The following is a 9,302-nucleotide window of genomic DNA, read 5'->3' on the forward strand; positions in this document are numbered from 1 at the left end:
CCTCTCAAGTGTCACTTGGTTAAATTGATCCCACCCACTCCGGCCTGTCATTGGTCTTTGCCCTCTTAAAGCACTTAAAGAGACAAATCAAAACCTTACTCCTAAAATTAAAAAAACAAAAAAAAACAATACTGGAGTGTGTAAACTCAAAATCTTTATTATACAAACCCTCCCCTCCCTCTTCCCTCCCGAAATGAAGGACAGATAGAAGGAAGAAAGGAAGGAAAAGAAGGCGGAGAAGGAAGAGTAGACAGGAATGAAAGACGGAAGGAATAAAGGAAGGAAGGAAGGAAGGAAAAGAAGACATGAAAGAAGGAAGGAAGAAAGGACAGATGGAAGGAAGGAAGAAAAAGAAGATGAAATAAGGAAGGAAGAAAAAGAAGATGAAATAAGGAAGGAAGAAAAAGAAGACATGAAAGAAGGAAGGAAGAAAGGACAGATGGAAGGAAGGAAGAAAAAGAAGACATGAAGGAAGGAAGGAAGAAAAAGAAGACATGAAAGAAGGAAGGAAGAAAAAGAAGACATGAAAGAAGGAAGGAAGAAAGGACAGATGGAAGGAAGGAAGAAAAAGAAGACATGAAAGAAGGAAGGAAGAAAGGACAGATGGAAGGAAGGAAGAAAAAGAAGATGAAATAAGGAAGGAAGAAAAAGAAGACATGAAAGAAGGAAGGAAGAAAGGACAGATGGAAGGAAGGAAGAAAAAGAAGACATGAAGGAAGGAAGGAAGAAAAAGAAGACATGAAAGAAGGAAGGAAGAAAAAGAAGACATGAAAGAAGGAAGGAAGAAAGGACAGATGGAAGGAAGGAAGAAAAAGAAGACATGAAAGAAGGAAGGAAGAAAGGACAGATGGAAGGAAGGAAGAAAAAGAAGACATGAAAGAAGGAAGGAAGAAAAAGAAGACATGAAAGAAGGAAGGAAGAAAGGACAGAAGGACAGATGGAAGGAAGGAAGAAAAAGAAGACATGAAAGAAGGAAGGAAGAAAGTACAGAAAGAAGGAAGGAAGAAAAAGAAGAGAAGGAAAAGAAGGCGGAGAAGGAAGAGTAGACAGGAATGAAAGACGGAAGGAATGAAGGAAGGAAGGAAGGAAGGAAGGAAGGAAAATAAGACATGAAAGAAGGAAGGAAGAAAGGACAGATGGAAGGAAAGAAGGAAGGAAGAAAGGACAGATGGAAGGAAAGAAGGGAGGAAGAAAAAGAAGACAGAAAGGAAGGAAGGGAAGATGTAAGGAAAAGAGGAATAAGGAAAGCGGATCAGACCCTCTTGGTGGGCCAGATTCCCCCCCCCCCCCCCCCCGCCTCCCTCCCTCCCAAATATATTCTGCAATGTTGTCCATTTGACTTTTATTAATAATAATCTTATAAAATGAGGATTTCATAATGTACAAAGCCCTTCTTTACAAGCTCAGTCGTCAACTAGTGTTATTCCCTAGTAGTGTTATATTAATACTGTCCGACCTGATGATGATGAGTCCATACATACAGGAGGCAGATTGCAAAGAGGAAATCACCGTTTAAAAAAAAACAAAAAAGAAAAAAAAGTGTCGTATTGCTTTACAAATAGTGTTTGCAGAGTCACTTCAGATCCACTTCAGTCACTTTTTTTTTTTTCCAGAAGATCGTTTTCCGACTTATTTTGTGGCTTTATGTTAATTCGACAACCAAAGCAGAGAGAGAGAGAGAGAGAGAGAGAGAGGGAGGGAGGGAGGGAGAGAGGGAGAGAGAGAGAGAGAGAGAGAGAGAGAGAGGGGGAGGGAGGGAGGGAGAGAGGGAGAGACAGAGAGAAAGAGAGAGGGAGGGAGAGAGAGAAAGAGAGAGAGAGAGAGAGACAGAGAGAGAGAGAGACAAAGGAAGGAAGGACAGACGGAGAAATGAAGGAAGGAAGGGAGGAAGAAGGAAGGAAAGGAGGGAGGGAGGAAAGGAAAGGAAAGAAGGAATGGAGGAAAGGAAGGACGGAGGAAAGAAGGAAGGAAGGAAGGTAGGCGGGAGGAAAGAAAGAGAGAAGGAGGAAGGGAGGAAGGACAGAAGGAAGGAAGAAAGGGGTATCAAGGGAGGAAAGAGAGAGAGAGAGAGAGAGAGAGAGAGAGAGAGAGGGAGAGAGAGAGAGAGAGAGAGGGGGAGAGAGAGAGGGAGAGAGAGAGAGAGAGAGAGAGAGGGAGAGAGGGGAGAGAGAGAGAGAGGGAGAGAGAGAGAGAGAGACAGAGAGAGAGAGAGCGAGAGAGAGAGAGAGATAGAGAGAGAGAGAGGGAGAGGGAGAGAGAGAGAGAGAGAGAGAGAGAGAGAGAGAGAGAGAGACAGAGAGAGAGAGAGAGAGAGAGAGAGAGAGAGATCAGTCTAGGTCAGCTGATTTTCACTTGAGTGTCATTCAGAGTCCACGTGCATCGTCACTGTTTAACCGCTCTTACGTCAGCATTTCTCTGCTGCAGTGATCACAGTGAGCGATTTATGGCATTGTTATATAAAAAAAACTAATAAAACTAAACATGGGATGAGTGGAAAGTGTCCAAATGAAGCCATAAAATCCATAAAATCCACATGATATGAATCAATTCTTACAATAACATAGAAACAAAATGTAAAACACCAGAAAAGCCGTGAGAGACTCTCCGAAAACATAAAAAATTAAAGATCAGCTGTGTGGGATTTGCTGTCAAATGGACTGTGATAATGACCACCGGTCCCCTGAGAGCCCCCCCTCCCCCTCCTCCCTCCCCTCCTCCCTTCCCCCTCCCTCCTCCCCTCACTTTTATATATTATCTTTCTCAATAATTAATTGCTTTGATGCATAATTTACCAATCTACCTTTTAAATAATACAATTTGGAGGCGTGTTGAGTGAGAGATCTTCACATAAGCCATGGGTTGCCGTTAGCGACACCATGGGTTTTTTTTTTTCTTCATGTTTTTTTCTGTTGCATTGTCACAGTTTACTTCACAGCAACCCCGAGAAACCCACATGTAGCATATTTATTAAAATAAAAACATAATTCAAATGAGTTGTTCTGCTTGTGTAAAGTATTGCTATTGTATTGCAGTCGATGAGAAAATACAGTTAACATTGTGAGGCAGCTGGATTCATGACTTCATGTCTGAATCCTGCAGGAAATGAGGAATCAACACCTGAATCCTGCAGCCGATGAGGATTTTGGCGTGACTGGGGATTTCCACCGGGTCCGTCAGCGCTACGGTTTAGCTCCGTCTTCTGCCCGGCGTCAACTCACACCGGGAGCGTTACAGCAGCGTAGCTCTGGGAGAGAAATCTGCCTTTTAAAATGGAGTTGCACTGTTAATACAATAATTACGGCAGCCCAATCAAATCCGAACCAGACGGGGAGTTCTGGTCCTCTGAAATGAGGCCAACCAGGAAGTAACTTAGAGCTGCATTCTATCAAAAGGCCACCAGGGGGCGACCGTCTCTATACAAGTCAATGGAGAATTCACCAACTTCTCACTTGATTTCTAACCTCAGTAAACGTTTTCAAAATGTGTTTATGGTCTCAATCGCTAGTTTAAAGCCTTCTTCAATGCAGTATGATGTTCATTTGGGACATTTTGGCCTCCCTGATTTTATATGTGACAATAAAGTAGGGTATGCATTAGGGCGTGGCTACGTCCTGATTGACAGGTTGATTGACCAATGTCCTCGAGATCCAGCCCTCGCAACCATAGCAACCTCCCCGCTCCGCCCATGGCCCCGCCTCATGCCCATATAAGTAGAATCCTTGTTTTTATTTTTCCCAGCATGCACCTGAAATTTTCAAGATGGCGCTGCTGGGACGCTCCCGGTGGAAACTCTCTCATTGATTATAGTGGCACCTATCAGCTCCGGTAACGTGCTGCTGACGGACCCGGTGGAAATTGGGCTTGAGTCTGATCTTAGGAATCCATCTCACAAGGTAAGACGGTGAGTTGTTCATCCAATCACCTGCCAAGTTTGTTTTTTTTTAAAGTACCTGCCCTCTTTTTTCCAAACAGTTTCAGAGGATGACTTCTCAGAGGTTTCTTGGAGCGTCGGGTTAACGAAACAAAACAAAAAAAATCCACAGGAGGACTGAAAACACACAGCTAGGACTCGTGTAGTACCATGAACGAACGAACGTAGAACCAAACACTGAAGAACAGATCGGACGAAGTAGTGGTTTATGTGGTTTATGTGGTCTATGTGGTCTATGTGGTTTCCAGCCGACTCGGACAGTTCGGCTCGTGTCCTCCCTGCCTGCCTGTGTTTAAACAAGTCTTCCCCCATGGTCAGAGTCCAGGCAGGCTATAGGTTCTCTCCAGGCTGGTACTGTGGCTCCGTGGACGTGAAGTAGTCCTCCAGGAAGGACTGCAGGTACTCGAAGGTGGGGCCTCTCGTCAGGCTCCTTCTTCCAGCAGAGCTTCATCATCTCGTGCAGAGATTCGGGGCAGCCCTGAGGACACGGCATGCGGTAGCCTCGCTCCACCTGCTCCAGCACCTCCCGGTTCACCATGCCTGAGGATCAGACGGGACACAAAGGTTTTAACTTTATGTTTTTAAGATAAATAAGACAGTACAACGATAATCACAGCTATCCTAAACACAGACATCCTAACAAAAGATTCCTCAGTCTTTTTTTTTTTTATAGAAAACATGATTCCCTCCCTACAAAAGTTCAGACTAGAGCTGCATTTTTAAATAAATTCAATTGTTTAATATAGAAAACACACACACACACACACACACACACACACACACACACACACACAGAGCTGTCACTGTTATTTAAAACCCTCCTGTTGTCCTCGAGTCAAGGAAGGAAGGAAGGAAGAAGGAAGAAGAAAGGAAAGGAGGGAGTAAGGAAGGAAGGGAGGGAGGGAGGAAGGACACGGAGGAGGATGGAAGGAAAGGAGGAAGGAAGGAAGGGAGGAAGGAAAGGGGGGAGGATGGAAGGAAGGAAAGGAGGGAGGAAGGGAGGGAGGAAGAAGGAAGGAAAGAAGGAAGGGAGGAGGAAGGAAGGAGGGAAGGAAGGAAGGAGGGAGGAAGGAAGAATGAAGGAAAGGAGGGAGGAAGGACAGAGGGAAGGAAAGAAGGAAGGGAGGAGGAAGGAAGGGAGGAGGAAGGAAGGGAGGAAGGAAGGGAGGGAGGAAGGAAGAAGGAAGGAAAGGAGGGAGGAAGGAAGGAGGGAAGGAAGGAAGGAAGGAAGGAAGGAGGGAAGCTCCCTTGTAGCTTAATGCTTAAAGTGATTTATTCAGATTGTAGATTTTCTCTAACCAGTAGTCCAAACATTTTAAAAATATATCCAGTTAATGAAGTATAACAGATAAAAGAGGCAAATTCTCACATTTAAAAGACTTGAACCAGCAGATATTTAGTATATTTGTTTAATAAATGACTTACAGGACAACACTTTGGGATATAAGCTCCTACCAGCAGCACTAAAGCTCATTCATTAACATGTTTCTTTGTTTAATCTGCACAAACACCAAACAGTAAAGTTGTCTTTCATGGTTGCCAGGCGACCAGCAGGGATTTTTTAACACACTATGCAAAGCAGGTGCTCTCTCAAACTAACTTTACTCATACTGCTCCTTTTAATTAAACAGTTGTTTAATTAATTTTAATCATCCGTCAGTGGACCTTAGTCTCAGCGCTACATGAGAGACGGAGCGGAGCTGTTAGCTGCTGAAGGTGCTGCTGAACGCTGCTGAACGCTGCTGAACGCTGCAGGTGCTGCTGAACGCTGCAGGTGCTGCTGAACGCTGCTGAACGCTGCAGGCTGCTTCTCCCCAGGGCAGCGTCAGTCTGACAGATGGTTATAAACAAGAGTGCTGTTCAATCTCCTGATCGTCCCCCAAACAGATGGTCTCATCTAATCTCAAATGTGTGTGTGTGTGGGTGTGTGTGAGGGTATCAGTGTGTGTGTGTGTGTGTGTGTGTGTGTGTGGATGTCAGTGTCCCCCTGCAGAGGCATAAACAACCAGCGCAGACAATGTCAGACAGCTTCACTTCATCCTCAGACATTATCAAGCACGCCAGCTTGACGTCTACTGACAGACTGAAAGCTGATAGCTCCGGCCGTGAATCACTGTGTGTGTGTGTGTGTGTGTGTGTGTGTGTGTGCCACTTACCTGGGTAGGGCACTCTGCCTTTAGTAACGAGCTCCGTGAGTAAGATGCCAAAGGACCAGACGTCTGACTTGATGGTGAATCGGCCGTACAGAGCTGCCTCGGGGGCCGTCCATTTAATAGGGAATTTGGCTCCTGAACGTGACGGAGAAGAGAAGAGAGGTTAGAGGTTAGACTAGTAGGGGGCGCATGTGTCCATTTCAAAGAAGGAAGGAAGGAAGGAAGGAAGGAAGGAGGGAGGAAGGAGGGAGGGAGGAAACAAAGGAAGGAAGGAAGGAAGGTAGGAGAGACAGAGGAAAGAAGGAAGGAGGGAAGGAAGGAAGGTAGGAGGGAGGGAGGAAAGAAGGAAGGAGGGAAGGAAGGAAGGTAGGAGGGAGGGAGGAAACAAAGGAAGGAAGGAAGGAAGGGAAGAAGGTAGGAGGGAGGGAGAAAGAAGGAAGGAAGGAAGGAATGAAGGTAGGAGGCAGGGAGGAAAGAAGGAAGGAGGGAAGGAAGGAAGGTGGAAGGAAGGAAGGAAGGAAGGAAGGAAGGAAGGAAGGTGGAAGGAAGGTGGAAGGAAGGAAGGAAGGAAGGAAGGAAGGAAGGAGGAAAGAAGGAAGGAGGACGGAAGGAAGGTAGGAGGGAGGGGAAAGAAGGAAGGAAGGAAGGAAGGAAGGAAGGAGGGAAGGAAGGAAGGAAGGAAGGAAGGAAGGAAAGAAGGAACAGTCAAAACAGACGGGATCAATTTGACCCGGGTGGACGACAAGAGGGTCAAGTATCTATTACAGGAAGTGTTTTTCTGCAGAAGGAGAAGAGGAAGTGCAGGAAATAGAGGTTAGAGGTTAGAGGTTAGACCAGTAGGGGGCGCATGTGTCCATTTCACTGGCCTTCAGAAAACCACCATGACTAAAAGATTTGGACGCTGACACAGATAGAAAAGTTCAAATATGTCAAAGAACATGAGATAAATATAGAGGACAGAGAAATCCCAAACCTTCCTCCTATCTCTCCTATCTCTCTCCTGTCTCCTAAACAATACAACTTAGAATAGACTTAAAGGAATGAATAAAAGGGTTAGGGTTCTTTCCTCCATCCTCCCTTCCTCCCCTCATTCATTCCTTTTTCCTTCCTTCTTTCCTTCATTCCTCCCTCCTTTCCTCCATCCTCCCTTCCTCCCCTCATTCATTCCTTTTTTCCTTCCTTCTTTCCTTCATTCCTCCCTCCTTTCCTCCATACTCCCTTCCTTCCCTCTTCCCCTTCCTCCTCCTTTCCTTCCTTCCTTCCTCCCTCCCCTCATTCCTTCCTCCCTCCTTTCCTTCCTTCATTCCTCCCTCCTTTCCTCCGTCCTCCCTTCCTTCCCTCCTTCCTTCTTCCTCCTTTCCTTCCTTCCTTCCTTCCTCCCCTCATTCCTTCCTTCCTTCACTCCTCCCTCCTTTCCTCCGTCCTCCCTTCCTTCTTTCCTCAATCATCCAATCCTCCTTTCCTCCGTCCTCTCTTCCTTCTTCCTCCTTTCCTTCCTTCCTTCCTCCCCTCATTCCTTCCTTCTTTCCTTCCTCCTTGCTTTCCTCCGTCCTCCCTTCCTTCTTTCCTCAATCATCCAATCCTCCTTTCCTCAGTCCTCTCTTCCTTCTTCCTCCTTTCCTTCCTTTCTTCCTCCCCTCATTCCTTCCTTCTTTCCTTCCTCCTTGCTTTCCTCAGTCCCCCCTTCCTTCTTTCCTCCATCCTCCCTTCCTCCCCTCATTCCTTCCTTCCTCCCCTCATTCCTTCCTTCCTCCCTCCCTCCCTCCTTTCCTTCCTTCCTCCTTTCCTTCCTTCCTTTTTCCCCTCATTCCTTCCTTCCTTCCTTCATTCCTCCCTCCTTTCCTCTGTCCTCCCTTCCTTCTTTCCTCCATCCTCCCTTCTTATAATCACTACATTGAGATTTATCCTGAAGCTCTAAAAAAGCCCTAAGCTCCCATTTTCATCAAGTGGATCAATTTGTTAACTAAATCAACGTCCTGTGAAATGAGCGTCGTCCTTGAAAAAAGGGAAAAAGGGAACTTTAAAAGAAGAAAAAAAAACTTGCTGGGTGACTCAACGAACCATTCCTCTATCATCGTCATGGCAGCCAAGATTACGAGAGAAGGACGCTGAATGGTCCGAACCACCGGTGGTTTGGATGCAAGCGCATAACTTGAAACCTGATGAGATCTTAATGTCGTAATGTCGTGCCATCCATGAATCAGCTGTTTCCTTTTTTTCTCTGTGGTTTGACTAGTTCCTTCTTTCCTCCCTTCCTTCCTTCCTTCTTTCCTTTCTCCCTCCCTCCTTTACTTCCTTACCTCCTTCTCTCTTTCTTTCCTCCCTCCTTTCCTTCCTTACCTCTTCTTCCCTCCTTCCTTCCTTCCTTCCTCCCTCCTTTCCTTCCTTCCTCCTTCCTCCTTTCCTTCCTTCTTCCTTCCCTCCTTCCTCCTTTCCTTTCCTTTTTTCCCCTTCCTTTCCTCCTCCCTCCTTTCCTTCCTTCCTTTCCTTCCTTCCTCCCTCCTTTCCTTCCTTCTTCCTTCCCTCCTTCCTTCTTTCCTTCCTTCCTCCTTTCCTTTCTTTTTTCCCCTTCCTTTCCTCCTCCCTCCTTTCCTTCCTTCTTCCTTCCCTCCTTCCTTCTTTCCTTCCTTCCTCCTTTCCTTTCCTTTTTTCCCCTTCCTTTCCTCCTCCCTCCTTTCCTTCCTTCTTCCTTCCTTTCCTTCCTTCCTCCCTCCTTTCCTTCCTTCCCTTCCTCCCTCCTTTCCTTCCTTCCTCCCTCCTTTCCTTCCTTCCCTTCCCTCCTCCTTCCTCCTTTCCTTTCCTTTTTTTTCCTTTCCTTTCCTCCTCCCTCCTTTCCTTCCTTCTTCCTCCCTTCCTTGACTTGAGGACAACAGGAGGGTTAAATGTCTGATGGCAAGCTTTAAGACTTTCTATGAATATGGAAAATAAACCTCCAGAAAAGCTTCATTTCCAAGACTTAAATGAGAGATGGGGACGAGCATTGAGTTACAGAAGCTAGGAAAGAGGAACGGACACCCACAAATCACTTAACAACCTGGCCCCCACCTACCTCACAGGCCCTCCGATCTCCTTGCCCTACCCCCCTCGGACCAAGCACCGAACTTGGGGAACAGAGCCTTCTCCGCTGCCGCCCCCCCCACCCTCTGGAATTCACTCCCCAAACCCATCAGAGACTGTACAGACCCCCCCATACCTTCAAATCACTCTTAAAAACACAC

At 46.2% G+C, this 9,302-nt stretch overlaps 1 pseudogene; it reads right to left on the reverse strand.

The window, feature by feature from the left end:
- Positions 1 to 4,228: 4,228 nt before the first annotated feature.
- The window catches only part of LOC128382825 (tyrosine-protein kinase yes-like), an 18,284-nt pseudogene continuing 13,210 nt past the window's right edge, over positions 4,229 to 9,302 (reverse strand).

This window comes from Scomber japonicus, chromosome 21 (assembly GCF_027409825.1).
Source record: "Scomber japonicus isolate fScoJap1 chromosome 21, fScoJap1.pri, whole genome shotgun sequence".
Lineage (NCBI taxonomy): Eukaryota > Metazoa > Chordata > Actinopteri > Scombriformes > Scombridae > Scomber > Scomber japonicus.